Source organism: Giraffa tippelskirchi, chromosome 5, assembly GCF_054371585.1.
Source record: "Giraffa tippelskirchi isolate mGirTip1 chromosome 5, T2T-mGirTip1v1.2.pri, whole genome shotgun sequence".
NCBI classification, from domain to species: Eukaryota; Metazoa; Chordata; class Mammalia; order Artiodactyla; family Giraffidae; genus Giraffa; species Giraffa tippelskirchi.
Genome location: NC_137279.1, coordinates 87,203,128 through 87,217,048, shown reverse-complemented (window position 1 = coordinate 87,217,048; position 13,921 = coordinate 87,203,128). Strand labels below are relative to the sequence as shown.

Sequence of the window (13,921 nt, the reverse complement as noted above, 5' to 3'; positions counted from 1 at the left end):
CCCTTCTCCCGGCGGAATGGCCGCGTTGCAGGCAAGAGGCGGCGCGCGCTAGGAGTTTCCCGTGTCCCCCGGGTCCGCGTCCCTGTCGGGGTCGGGGGCTGCCGCTCTGACTGAGGCGGCTGGTTTGGTGTGCGGTCGGGTCGGGGCCCGTGGCGGGCAGGGGGAGGCGTCGGCAGGCAGCCCGAGAGCCCGAGAGCGGCCGGGCGGCAGGGCGGTCGCCGCCGTCCTCGTTAGTATAGTGGTGAGTATCCCCGCCTGTCACGCGGGAGACCGGGGTTCGATTCCCCGACGGGGAGGCAACACACCCTTTTTGGTGGCCGCGGTCGCTCTCTGGCCCGCCGCCTGGCCCCCAAGGGCCCTTCGTCTCCTCCCTCCGCCTTTGGGCGAGGCGCCGGGGCGCCGCCCACGGCGGGGCCCGGTCTACCGACCGTCGACCCCCTCGAGCCGTGCAGCCCTCCAGCCCGAGCCCTTGGTCGTCGCCGGGCGCTCGGTCGCCACGGCGGAGCCAGGGCCTCCTTGGCGACCCCACGGCCTTGCCCGACCATAGCCGGATCTTGCGGCCCGCCCGCCCACAGTGGCTGCCGCAGTGGGCTCCTAGGCTCGCGACGCCCCCGCGGCGCGGCGCGGCACAGCGCCGGGAGGCGTGCAGGCGCGTGGGTCCCGTGTGCCCCTGTCGTCGTGGCAAGTGGCGTCGCCCAGCGCCCGGTGGAGAAGGGCTTTGGCCAGCTGGGTGCTGGCAGCTGCGAGCTGCGTGCCCCGCCTTGCCCCCCGGGGGTGAGGGCGGAGGCGTCCGCGGGCCGCGGCGGGGAGCGAAGGGCCGGAGGGCCGCAAGGGCGCGGGAGCGGCGCCCCGGGGCGGGCACGCCGGTGGACCCCGGCTGCTGCGTAGCGCTGGCGCAGATGGGGCGCCGCGCGGCTGCTGGGAGCGCCGGCGGCGGCGCAGAGCCGCCGGCTGACGGGGCGTCGGGGCAGGGATGCGGCGGCGGCGGCGGCGGCAGGAGTGTGCTGGGGCGAGCCCGGGGCCGGCGTCTGGCGGCGGCCCGGGCTGTGCAGCGTTGGTGGTATAGTGGTGAGCATAGCTGCCTTCCAAGCAGTTGACCCGGGTTCGATTCCCGGCCAACGCAGCGGGCCGACCTTTTGCTGAGTTGCAGCGCCCTCCCGGCAGGGGCGTTCGGGGGAGAGAGCGCTTGGAGCAGGGAGCCAGCTGGCCCGCGGCTTTTGGCGTGGGCGCGAGAAGCCGGCGGCGAGGGACAGTGTTTTGAGGGTGCCGAAAACAAGACGCACGCTAGGGCAGGCGGACTGACAGGGAGGGCGGGCGGGCGGGCGGGCGGGCGGGCGGCTGGACTTGCGGAGGCCGGGTGTGGGCACCAAGGTGGCATGGAGGCGCTGGGTTCAGCGGGAGCAGGCGAGGGCCGAGTCCCGGCGCTCCCTGGTGGTCTAGTGGTTAGGATTCGGCGCTCTCACCGCCGCGGCCCGGGTTCGATTCCCGGTCAGGGAAGCCTTTCTTCTTCCTCTCCGCCTGCCACCTCCCGATCTCCTCGCCGCCGGACCTTTCCACCCTTTTAGCCTACGCTGGCTCCGCGGGCCCCAGCGCTGCGACAGAGGCCCCCGGGCACCTGCACCTCCAGCCCAAGCAGGATGCAGGGCCCCCCCGCCACGGCGTCCCCGGGGGCAAACCTTTTGGTCTCGGTGGCAACCGCGCACCGCTTCCACCACGACCCGCCTGAGGCCTCCCATCCCCGGCCTCCCTCCCCCGTGAGGGGCTGCGGCTGGTGCCCCTGGAGGCGGCGGCGGTGATGCTCCCGGCCTTGTGCTGGTTCTCCTGCTGTTGGTGGTGGGAAGGAGGCGGGGTGGGGGAGGGTGGGGGGGAGGGGAGGGGGCTGCGGTGGGCGCCCGCGCCGGCCGGCAGCGGCGGTGGCGGTGGCGGTGGCGGTGGCGGTGGCGGTGGCGGTGGCCACAGCCGAAGGTGAGCGAGGGGGATCTGCCTCTGGGAGTGGGGCCGGTGGCCGCGGTCGCGCCTCCCTTCCCATGTCCCTCATGCCAGCCCCTCTCTGGGCGGCTCGGCCATTGCGCGCCCGGTCCCGGGCTGCCTGTGACCCCCGTGCGGCGCTGCTGACTCCGAGAGGGTTCTGGTCTTGAGTGGGCTCTGGGAGGCGGACCACGGCGCCCGGGAGGCATCAGTACCAGTTCAGTCGCTCAGTGCACTGCAGCAGCCCAGGCCTCCCTGTCCATCACCAACTCCCGGAGCTCACTCAAACTCGTGTCCGTCCAGTCGGTGATGCCATCCAACCACCTCATCTTCTGGCGTGTCGTCCCCGTCTCCTCCTGCCTTCCATCAGGGGCTTTTGCAGTGAGTCAGTCCTTCGCATCGGGTGGCCAGAGGATGGGAGTTTCAGCTTCAGCATCAGTCCTTCCAATGAATATTCAGGACTGATTTCCCCTACGATTCACTGGTTCGAGCTCCCGGCAGTCCAAGGGACTCTCAAGAGTCTTCTCCAACACCGCACTTCAAAAGCATCTATTCTCCGGCGCTCAGCTTCTTTATACTCCAACTCTCACATCTGTACGTGGACTACTGGAGAACCCGTAGCTTTCCCAAGAGGGAGCCGCCTCGCAGAGTCACGTCTCTGCTTTTCAATATGCTGTCTAGTTTTGGTCATAGTTTCTCTCCCAAGGAGCGAACGTCGTTTACATTTCACGGCCGCAGCCACCGTCTGCAGTGATTTGGGAGCCCCCCAAGATGAAGTCAGGCTTCAGCAATACGTGAACCGTGAACTTCCAGATGTTCAAGCTGGTTTTAGAAAGGGCAGAGGAACCAGAGATCAACTTGCCAATATCCGCTGGATCATCGAAAAAGCAAGAGCGTTCCAGAAAAACATCTATTTCTGCTTTATTGACGATGCCAAAGCCTTTGACTGTGTGGATCACAATACACTGTGGAAAATTCTGAAAGAGATGGGAATACCAGACCATCTGACCTGTCTCTTGAGAAACCTGTATGCAGGTCAGGAAGCAACAGTTAGAACTGGACATGGAACAACAGACTGGTTCCAAATAGGAAAAGGAGTACGTCAAGGCTGTACGTTGTCACCCTGCTTATTTAACTTCTATGCAGAGGACATCATGAGAAACGCTGGGCTGGAAGAAACACAAGCTGGAATCAAGATTGCCGGGAGAAATATCGATAACCTCAGATATGCAGATGACACCACCCTTATGGCAGAAAGTGAAGAAGAACTAAAGAGCCTCTTGATGAAAGTGAAAGAGGAGAGTGAAAGAGTTGGCTTAAAGCTCAACGTTCAGAAAACTAAGATCTTGCCATCTGGTCCCATCGCTTCATGGGAAATAGATGGGGAGACAGTGGAAACAGTGTCAGACTTCATTTTCTTGGGCTCCAAAATCACTGCTGATGGTGATTGCAGCCATGAAATTAAAAGACGCTTACTCCTTGGAAGGAAGGTTATGGACAACCTAGATAGCGTACTGAAAAGCAGAGACATTACTTCGCCAACAAAAGCCCGTCTAGTCAGGGCTATGGCTTTTCCGGTGGTCGTGTATGGATGTGAGAGTTGGACGGTGAAGAAAGCTGAGCGCCGCAGAATTGATGCTTTTGAACTGTGCTGTTGGAGAAGACTCTTGAGAGTCCCTTGGACCGCAAGGAGATCCAATCAGTCCATCCTAAAGGAGATCAATCCTGGGTGTTCACTGGAAGGACTGATGTTGAAGCTGAAGCTCCAGTACTTTGGCCACCTCATGCGAAGAGTTGGCTCATTGGAAAAGACCCTAATGCTGGGTAGGGTGGAGGGCAGGAGGAGAAGGGGACGACAGAGGATGAGATGGTTGGATGGCATCACCGACTCGATGGACATGGGTTTGGGTAGACTCCGGGAGTTGGTGATGGACAGAGAGGCCTGGCGTGCTGCAATTCACGGAGTCGCAAAGAGTCGGACACGACTGAGCGATTGAACTGAACTGAACAAGATGAAGTCTCTCCCGGGTTCCCTTGTGTCCCCATCCATTTGCCATGAAGTGATGGGACCGGATGCCACGACCTTCGTTTTCTGAATGCTGAGTTGTAAGCCAACGTTTTCACTCTCCTCTTTCACATTCATCAAGAGGCTCTTGCGTTCTTCTTCGCTCCCCCGGAGGCACAGGGGTGAAGATGAATGTGGACCTGTGCCGCGAGTCACACCACGGCAGCCGTGGAAGTGAGAGAGAAGGCAGATCCGGGCGGGGCGGGCCGGCCGGGAAAACCTAGCCAACCAGCCGGGAGGCGGCAGATGCGCTCGAGGCCGCGATGCCTGCCAGGGTGGACACCCCAACCGGCGTGGTATTTCCCTTGCCTGACCACAGCTCTCAGTGCTACCGGAGTGAGGCAAGATGTACCCAGGTCTCCCTCCCCCACTCCTAACCCAGGGTGGGCACTCGGGCTCGCGCGCGCATGCACACACACACACCCCCCCACACACACACAGAGCGCCCTGTTCCACATACCCCTCACCTAGTTATGACCTCTTATAGTTTCCCATTCTCTCCAAACCGTCTATCCAGGATCCACTCCATCCCTCTCCCCAACCTGTCATCGTCTTCCCCTAGGAACTCTCCCCGAGGGTAATCGCCCACCGCAGCCTCCTCTCCGCCAGATCTTGGGCTGGTGTGTCAGCAAAGGATGTCTCGTCTGTTCAAGGACCGTGTCCTTCGCGGGGAGGGGAAGTGGACGGCCGATGAAGCGCACCAACGTGCGGCGAGGGCGGCACACTCGGGCGCGATGGGACAGAGCCGATTCCCCTGTGGCAGTGGATCCCCCGTGGCCCGACGTGTGCTTGCCGTCGCCGCAGGAGGTTTCCTCGACGCCCCTGCCGGGGCCTTGGGCGCCAGCGTGCATGGCTGAGAGTGCGGGCCGAAGGCGCTTGGGGCCATGGTTGGTGGCCGCCCCACGTGGATCAGGGAATGGGGCAGAACGATGGCAGGGAGAGGGGGCGGTGGCGAGCCGGGTGCTGGGAGGCAGGCCCAGGGGTGCTTGGGCGGGGCGTCTGCGCGGAGTGCCGGCGGGAAGGGGGAGGCGTGGGGCTGGCGGGGACCTGGCCGAAAGAAAGATCGGCAGGCCACTGGAGCGGGGCCTCTGCAGAAGCATGGGGGCGGTGGCGACGCCATGCCAGGCACATGTGTGAGGCTGGGACAGATCTGCGTTAGGGGTGGGCGTGCGGTATGGGTGGGTCGGAGGAGCCGGAGGGAGGCCCGCACTGGGGGACACCGGGGCAGGGCAGGGAAGGACAAGGACGTGTGAGAGATGGGCCGGGGCTCCAGGGGCTTGGTGGCGGGTAGATGGGGCCGAGCCTGGAGGGTGGCAGGAAAGGCAGATGGCAGGCGGTGACAGTGGGGGGGGGCTCCATTCGGGCGGGGTGGCGTGTCAGCGTGCGTGCCACACTGCTGCGTGGTGGTGCAGGGTGCTCAGGCTCAGCGGTGGGCTGGGGCTCTGGGCGGTGGCTGGGACGCAGGCAAGCGAACGACAGCAACGGAGTGCCAGACAGGGGCCAGACCCGGGCTGAAAGGCCTGGGCCCACCGTACCGCCCCAGAGCCCAAAGTCACCACTCATCAGGAGCAAATGTCCAGTCTCGGGTGTGACATTGCTGGGGGTCAGGGTGGGATGGGGTGTGGTGGTAGGGAGCGGGGGTGGCCGAGATTTCGTGAGGACCGAGGAGAGCTCCCATATGACCGAGCACACCCCCTCCAGGGTACATACCTGCAGAGTACCAAACTCGGAGAGATCTAAAGGTCCCTACACCGCCATGTATGTAGCAGCAGTATTTGCCACAGCCGAGACGTGGAACAAGCCCCAGTGCCCATCCACAAATGGCGGGCACAAGAAGATGTGGCATAGATGGAGCATGGACATATCACTCGGTCATAAAGAAAGAAGGGAAGCATTGCCACTTGTCAAAAGCCACGATGGACCTAGAGACTCTTGACACTCGGTGAAGAAAGTCAGACCGAGTTGGACAAACGCATGTGGAATGTGTAAACTAATACGACACGAACCTATTTGCCGAAGAGAAACCGACTCCCAAAGAAAACCACCGTAGGGTAACGCAAGCGGTAAGGCAGCGGTGGAGGGATGGCTGTGGAGCTGCAACGAACAGATCCGCAGGACCATGTGTAAAGGGAGAAGCCACAAGCTTATCCAGTTCAACGCAGGGACTAAGAGTCAGTATCCTGTAATAACCTCCAACGGAAAAGAGTCTGAAAACACGTAGGAAATCTGAAATCTGTACATGGGAAACAGAACCGCTTTGCAGTCCGTCGGACATGAGCACACTATTGGAAACCCACTGTACTTCTCCCACAGCCGCCACTACGACATTGGAGGAAGGTTTAAAAATTAAGCTAAATCGATAGGTAACTGAGTAAGCCGGAAACAGGTGAGCTATCACGATCCCAACCCTGGGTACATATCCGTGAAAGCCGCAGCTCTGGATTCGGCAAGACACGTGCAAACCCCACGGTCACTGCAGCACCGTGCGCCACAGCCGAGGCGAGGAGAGAACCCTAGTGTCCGTCACCAACGGCTCACCCACGAAGATGCAGTACCAGAGAAAGGCAGAGAATGGGGTGTCTCTGAGCCGTCCACAAGAGACAAATAGTGTCACTGGCAGCAACAGCGGCCGGAGCTGCAGACTATTACCCTCGGTGAGGGAAGACACAGAGAAGGGCACAGATGGGTGGATTCTAAAGTGTTGTACACCTTAATCCCTGTGCCAAACAGCGACAGACACCCAGCCACAGGAAAGCAACTTGGGGCTTCCCAAGGGCAAAGTCAGGGCCGGAGGGATGAATGAGGAGCTGGGCTCCACGGATATACCGTAGTAGGACTGCATAGAAAGGAGAGGAGCCACAAGGATACACAGGATACCACAGGGAATAAGATCCAGTATCCTACCCTTCCAGAACAGCATCTGCTACTACATGGAAGTCAGTCCGTCGAGGGTCGGTCCAACGATAGGAAGAAGAAGAGCTTCCCATATGACCCAGCAAACCCAATGCTGGGTACCCATCGGGAGAAGACCAAAGCCCTAATGGGTAGAGATGCAGGCATCCCCCAGGGTCATCGCAGCCCTCTATGCCGTAGCCGGGACATGGGATACGCCCAAGTGCCCGTCGGCAGGTGGCTGGCACAAGAAGATGAGGCGTATCTGTCCCGTGGAATATGACGCAGCCATCAAGAAGGAGCAGCCTTTGCCGTGGGCCCCAACGCCAGATGGACCCACGCAAGAGTCCACTTGGTGAAGTGAGTCGGGTGGAGAGGGACAAAGCTTTGTGGAACCTAACAACTAACACAAAGGAATCCACGTGCAAAGGGGAAACCGACGTTCAGACGGTTTGGAGAAACCGTACACCGGGCTACCCAAGGGGAAAGGCAGGGGAGGGAGGAAAGTTGGAGTCGGATGGAGAGATAGGACATCCTATAGGTACAGTAGGTAAGCAACAAAGCTTTACTGTGTAGCATGCGAACTGTATTCGAATCTCGCCTTCAGCTACAATGCAAAATCACCTGAAAGAGAACAGGGGACTGAATCACTTTGCTGTGCACCTGAAACTAACCCAGGGATGTAAATCAGTTCCACCTGTGTTGGAAGAAGCAGAAAAAGGAGCAGGCCGGGGGTGGGGGTGGGGGTGGGGGTGGGGGTGGGGGTGGGGGTGGGACGGGGGAAGGCAGTCCAGTGGGACAAAAGCAAAGGCAGGTTCCTTGACAAGAGCAGGATTTGCCATGGCTGAGGGAGGAACGGGGCCTGCGGCGGGTGTTGGGGATGGGGGAGATGGGGGTGGGGCGGGGGGAGCAGGGTGGGGGGGCGATGGGCCCGGTTGGCGGAGTAGGGCGATGGTGAAGGTGCAGGCTGAGGTGGTGGTGCTCTTGGGGCAGGGCTGATGCTGAGCTGAGGCGGGCAAGAGGGTTTCAGGGGAGGGGGTGGTGTTTGAGCTGGTGAGGGCGTTGCTGGTGGAAACCTCTCTCTGCCCAGGGACAAAAGATGAATCGAGAGTACAGTCCGCCGGGAGCTGGTGGACTTCTTTGCAACTCCTCCTGCAAGGCGATGCTCCAGGGACCCTCCCGGGAAAAGGGAGGTATCCTTGCCAGATGCGGCAACTTCCTTGCCCCTGGCTGTGCAAACGTAGTGTGATTGATTTTCGGAGTGTGGGGAGAGTGAGCCAGGGAGCTTGGAGACGTGAGGAAAGGTGAAGAGGGGAGGCGGCTGGGCGCCAGCGGTGGGGTATTCCTTCCAGTGAAATCCCTGAGCCACCGGCTGGGTCCGGGTGAGGAAGCGAGTAAACACAGGGGAGGTATCTGGGCGCACGGGCGGCTGAGCCTGCGGGGTTTGGGGCCACGGAGCCTCGGCAGCAGGGCCGAGAGTGTGTGGGGTGGGGGGCCGTCCGCGCGGGAGAGGCAGCTGGCGGCAGGGAGCAGCCAGCGGTTGCAGGAGCCCTGCCTTGAGCGCGTTTCAGTGGGCAGACCTAGCTGGGCCCTGGGGCTGCCCTGCGGGACCAAAAGGGGACGCAGTGGCTGCATGGGCCGGGAATCGAACCCGGGCCTCCCGCGTGGCAGGCGAGAATTCTACCACTGAACCACCCATGCACCGGTGGCCGCCGCCGCCCGCCGCTGCCCCAGAGGCGCTGGCCGCCACCCGCCCGTCACTGCTCACTGCTCGCCCGTGGGCATCTCTCTGCTCCATCGGGCGGGCGACCTGAAAGCCAGGATCCGGGCGCGTGCAGGACCCCGGGGCGCGAGCCCTCGAGGGACCCCCGGGCGGCGGGACGCCGGCCCACTCGGGACGCGGCTCCCGCGCCTTCTGCGCCGACCACGGCCGCCGCGACGCTGTCGGTGCCGCCCGAGGGGCCCGCGAGCCGACGCCGTCTGGCCGGCGCGGGGATCCCTGTCAGGGCAGGCGCTGCGTGGTCGCTGCGGCCGCGCACCGACGTTCCTCTCAGCGACCGCGGAGTCCCGACCCAAAGTCCCTCTGGCGGGCTGGCTTTCCGGCCGGGGCGGGGTGGGGCGTGCGAGAGCGGGCGGGGGCCGGGACTCCGGGCTCGGGCCGTGCCGGATGCGCGAGCGTGGGAGCGCGACGCGCAGAGCGGCGCTCAGGCCCAAGGACGCAAAGGCGTGTGACACCCTGGCTCCTGCGCTCCCGAGGGGTCCGGCTCTGACGGATTGGTGGTGGTGAGGAGGGGCCCTTTGGCAGAGCGGCTCCTGGCTCGGCGACTGCAGGCTGAGGCAGCGAGCGCGCCAGGGCGAGCCTGGCTCCGGCCCGGGCAGCGGCTTTCCCCGGGAACGGGCGCGGTGGCGCCGAGGTCGGGGGCGCGGGCCGGGCGCCTGTGGGTGGGGTGGACGGGCACGCAGGGCTTCCGCTCACTCCCCAGCGGAGCACCCTTCCCGGGACGGACTCGTGCACGGAGGGCCGGTGTTGGCTGGCCAGCAGGAAGGCTGGGTGGCACGCGTCCCGGGCGGGAGGCAGGCAGGTGTGGCCCGGCCAAGGCCGCAAGGCGGTGAAGCCTCGAGGGCACGCAGCACCCCAGGCGGCCAAGGCGGGGGCTCGGCCGCCTCGGTGTGGCTGGGGAGCACAGGCGGGGCGGCCGGGCGGGCGCGGACGACAGGGTGCCGGCCGGAGGGAGAGCTGCCCGGGGCGGACGGGGAAGCAAGGCTGCGAGAGCGACTTGGCCGTTCACCAGGCAGAAGTCGGAGCGCTGGCGAAGCGAGGAGGGCTTGCCACCCGCCGCGGGGCTGCGTGCGTCGGCGCGGACGGGGGCGGGGTGGAGCGGGGCCGTGGGAGTGGGAGTGGGAGTGGGGGGATGGGCGAGGGTGGGCGAAGGGGAGGCGGGGAGGCGGGGAGGCAGGAAAACCGGCAGCTGCAGGCGCAGCCAGCTGGGGAGGACAGATGCGCTGAGAAGGACTGAAGGTTCCTGGTGTGGGCTGCAGGTGGCGGGGAGGGCGTGTGTGGAGAACGGCAGTGGCGCGGGGAGGACGGGCGCGTTTGTCGGGCGGGCCAAAAGGCTGGCTTGTCAGGAGTGGGATTCGAACCCACGCCTCCAGGGGAGACTGCGACCTGAACGCAGCGCCTTAGACCGCTCGGCCATCCTGACGGCGGGCCTGGGCGGGCGCGTGGCCGCTCGCCTGGCTGGGACCCGACGCGGCGCGAGCCCCGGCGCCCTTGGCGGGACGCGCGGTGCGCCGCGCCAGGCAGGCGGGCGGCCGTCTGGTGTGCGTGAGCGACGGAGCCGGCGCGCGGCGGCCGGCCGAGGCGCCTGGCTCCGCCGCCGGTCGCGCCCTCGCCCACGCCTGGCCCCGGACCCAGCCGGACCCTTGGCGTGCCGGCCCCTACCCACCCGCGCCTGTCCTCGCCAGACGCGGGCCGGCGGCGCGCCCACCGTGTCCTCGCAGCCTCGCGTGCCTTCTCGGGCCCCCTTCTCCCGGCGGAATGGCCGCGTTGCAGGCAAGAGGCGGCGCGCGCTAGGAGTTTCCCGTGTCCCCCGGGTCCGCGTCCCTGTCGGGGTCGGGGGCTGCCGCTCTGACTGAGGCGGCTGGTTTGGTGTGCGGTCGGGTCGGGGCCCGTGGCGGGCAGGGGGAGGCGTCGGCAGGCAGCCCGAGAGCCCGAGAGCGGCCGGGCGGCAGGGCGGTCGCCGCCGTCCTCGTTAGTATAGTGGTGAGTATCCCCGCCTGTCACGCGGGAGACCGGGGTTCGATTCCCCGACGGGGAGGCAACACACCCTTTTTGGTGGCCGCGGTCGCTCTCTGGCCCGCCGCCTGGCCCCCAAGGGCCCTTCGTCTCCTCCCTCCGCCTTTGGGCGAGGCGCCGGGGCGCCGCCCACGGCGGGGCCCGGTCTACCGACCGTCGACCCCCTCGAGCCGTGCAGCCCTCCAGCCCGAGCCCTTGGTCGTCGCCGGGCGCTCGGTCGCCACGGCGGAGCCAGGGCCTCCTTGGCGACCCCACGGCCTTGCCCGACCATAGCCGGATCTTGCGGCCCGCCCGCCCACAGTGGCTGCCGCAGTGGGCTCCTAGGCTCGCGACGCCCCCGCGGCGCGGCGCGGCACAGCGCCGGGAGGCGTGCAGGCGCGTGGGTCCCGTGTGCCCCTGTCGTCGTGGCAAGTGGCGTCGCCCAGCGCCCGGTGGAGAAGGGCTTTGGCCAGCTGGGTGCTGGCAGCTGCGAGCTGCGTGCCCCGCCTTGCCCCCCGGGGGTGAGGGTGGAGGCGTCCGCGGGCCGCGGCGGGGAGCGAAGGGCCGGAGGGCCGCAAGGGCGCGGGAGCGGCGCCCCGGGGCGGGCACGCCGGTGGACCCCGGCTGCTGCGTAGCGCTGGCGCAGATGGGGCGCCGCGCGGCTGCTGGGAGCGCCGGCGGCGGCGCAGAGCCGCCGGCTGACGGGGCGTCGGGGCAGGGATGCGGCGGCGGCGGCGGCGGCAGGAGTGTGCTGGGGCGAGCCCGGGGCCGGCGTCTGGCGGCGGCCCGGGCTGTGCAGCGTTGGTGGTATAGTGGTGAGCATAGCTGCCTTCCAAGCAGTTGACCCGGGTTCGATTCCCGGCCAACGCAGCGGGCCGACCTTTTGCTGAGTTGCAGCGCCCTCCCGGCAGGGGCGTTCGGGGGAGAGAGCGCTTGGAGCAGGGAGCCAGCTGGCCCGCGGCTTTTGGCGTGGGCGCGAGAAGCCGGCGGCGAGGGACAGTGTTTTGAGGGTGCCGAAAACAAGACGCACGCTAGGGCAGGCGGACTGACAGGGAGGGCGGGCGGGCGGGCGGGCGGCTGGACTTGCGGAGGCCGGGTGTGGGCACCAAGGTGGCATGGAGGCGCTGGGTTCAGCGGGAGCAGGCGAGGGCCGAGTCCCGGCGCTCCCTGGTGGTCTAGTGGTTAGGATTCGGCGCTCTCACCGCCGCGGCCCGGGTTCGATTCCCGGTCAGGGAAGCCTTTCTTCTTCCTCTCCGCCTGCCACCTCCCGATCTCCTCGCCGCCGGACCTTTCCACCCTTTTAGCCTACGCTGGCTCCGCGGGCCCCAGCGCTGCGACAGAGGCCCCCGGGCACCTGCACCTCCAGCCCAAGCAGGATGCAGGGCCCCCCCGCCACGGCGTCCCCGGGGGCAAACCTTTTGGTCTCGGTGGCAACCGCGCACCGCTTCCACCACGACCCGCCTGAGGCCTCCCATCCCCGGCCTCCCTCCCCCGTGAGGGGCTGCGGCTGGTGCCCCTGGAGGCGGCGGCGGTGATGCTCCCGGCCTTGTGCTGGTTCTCCTGCTGTTGGTGGTGGGAAGGAGGCGGGGTGGGGGAGGGTGGGGGGGAGGGGAGGGGGCTGCGGTGGGCGCCCGCGCCGGCCGGCAGCGGCGGTGGCGGTGGCGGTGGCGGTGGCGGTGGCGGTGGCGGTGGCCACAGCCGAAGGTGAGCGAGGGGGATCTGCCTCTGGGAGTGGGGCCGGTGGCCGCGGTCGCGCCTCCCTTCCCATGTCCCTCATGCCAGCCCCTCTCTGGGCGGCTCGGCCATTGCGCGCCCGGTCCCGGGCTGCCTGTGACCCCCGTGCGGCGCTGCTGACTCCGAGAGGGTTCTGGTCTTGAGTGGGCTCTGGGAGGCGGACCACGGCGCCCGGGAGGCATCAGTACCAGTTCAGTCGCTCAGTGCACTGCAGCAGCCCAGGCCTCCCTGTCCATCACCAACTCCCGGAGCTCACTCAAACTCGTGTCCGTCCAGTCGGTGATGCCATCCAACCACCTCATCTTCTGGCGTGTCGTCCCCGTCTCCTCCTGCCTTCCATCAGGGGCTTTTGCAGTGAGTCAGTCCTTCGCATCGGGTGGCCAGAGGATGGGAGTTTCAGCTTCAGCATCAGTCCTTCCAATGAATATTCAGGACTGATTTCCCCTACGATTCACTGGTTCGAGCTCCCGGCAGTCCAAGGGACTCTCAAGAGTCTTCTCCAACACCGCACTTCAAAAGCATCTATTCTCCGGCGCTCAGCTTCTTTATACTCCAACTCTCACATCTGTACGTGGACTACTGGAGAACCCGTAGCTTTCCCAAGAGGGAGCCGCCTCGCAGAGTCACGTCTCTGCTTTTCAATATGCTGTCTAGTTTTGGTCATAGTTTCTCTCCCAAGGAGCGAACGTCGTTTACATTTCACGGCCGCAGCCACCGTCTGCAGTGATTTGGGAGCCCCCCAAGATGAAGTCAGGCTTCAGCAATACGTGAACCGTGAACTTCCAGATGTTCAAGCTGGTTTTAGAAAGGGCAGAGGAACCAGAGATCAACTTGCCAATATCCGCTGGATCATCGAAAAAGCAAGAGCGTTCCAGAAAAACATCTATTTCTGCTTTATTGACGATGCCAAAGCCTTTGACTGTGTGGATCACAATACACTGTGGAAAATTCTGAAAGAGATGGGAATACCAGACCATCTGACCTGTCTCTTGAGAAACCTGTATGCAGGTCAGGAAGCAACAGTTAGAACTGGACATGGAACAACAGACTGGTTCCAAATAGGAAAAGGAGTACGTCAAGGCTGTACGTTGTCACCCTGCTTATTTAACTTCTATGCAGAGGACATCATGAGAAACGCTGGGCTGGAAGAAACACAAGCTGGAATCAAGATTGCCGGGAGAAATATCGATAACCTCAGATATGCAGATGACACCACCCTTATGGCAGAAAGTGAAGAAGAACTAAAGAGCCTCTTGATGAAAGTGAAAGAGGAGAGTGAAAGAGTTGGCTTAAAGCTCAACGTTCAGAAAACTAAGATCTTGCCATCTGGTCCCATCGCTTCATGGGAAATAGATGGGGAGACAGTGGAAACAGTGTCAGACTTCATTTTCTTGGGCTCCAAAATCACTGCTGATGGTGATTGCAGCCATGAAATTAAAAGACGCTTACTCCTTGGAAGGAAGGTTATGGACAACCTAGATAGCGTA

At 64.5% G+C, this 13,921-nt stretch overlaps 8 non-coding genes across 8 annotated transcripts; 6 read left to right on the top strand and 2 right to left on the bottom strand.

The window, feature by feature from the left end:
- The first annotated feature begins 224 nt into the window (after positions 1-224).
- Positions 225-296, top strand: TRNAD-GUC (transfer RNA aspartic acid (anticodon GUC)). Its single transcript has one exon. It is a non-coding gene; the product is annotated as a tRNA-Asp (tRNA).
- Positions 297-1,051: 755 nt separating this feature from the next.
- On the top strand, positions 1,052-1,123 carry TRNAG-UCC (transfer RNA glycine (anticodon UCC)). The gene has a single exon. It is a non-coding gene; the product is annotated as a tRNA-Gly (tRNA).
- Positions 1,124-1,425: 302 nt separating this feature from the next.
- TRNAE-CUC (transfer RNA glutamic acid (anticodon CUC)) lies at positions 1,426-1,497 on the top strand. The gene has a single exon. It is a non-coding gene; the product is annotated as a tRNA-Glu (tRNA).
- Positions 1,498-8,555: 7,058 nt separating this feature from the next.
- Positions 8,556-8,626, bottom strand: TRNAG-GCC (transfer RNA glycine (anticodon GCC)). Its single transcript has one exon. It is a non-coding gene; the product is annotated as a tRNA-Gly (tRNA).
- A 1,419-nt stretch (positions 8,627-10,045) lies between these two features.
- TRNAL-CAG (transfer RNA leucine (anticodon CAG)) lies at positions 10,046-10,128 on the bottom strand. Its single transcript has one exon. It is a non-coding gene; the product is annotated as a tRNA-Leu (tRNA).
- Positions 10,129-10,671: 543 nt separating this feature from the next.
- TRNAD-GUC (transfer RNA aspartic acid (anticodon GUC)) lies at positions 10,672-10,743 on the top strand. Its single transcript has one exon. It is a non-coding gene; the product is annotated as a tRNA-Asp (tRNA).
- Positions 10,744-11,498: 755 nt separating this feature from the next.
- On the top strand, positions 11,499-11,570 carry TRNAG-UCC (transfer RNA glycine (anticodon UCC)). Its single transcript has one exon. It is a non-coding gene; the product is annotated as a tRNA-Gly (tRNA).
- Positions 11,571-11,864: 294 nt separating this feature from the next.
- Positions 11,865-11,936, top strand: TRNAE-CUC (transfer RNA glutamic acid (anticodon CUC)). The gene has a single exon. It is a non-coding gene; the product is annotated as a tRNA-Glu (tRNA).
- The last annotated feature ends 1,985 nt before the right edge of the window (positions 11,937-13,921 follow it).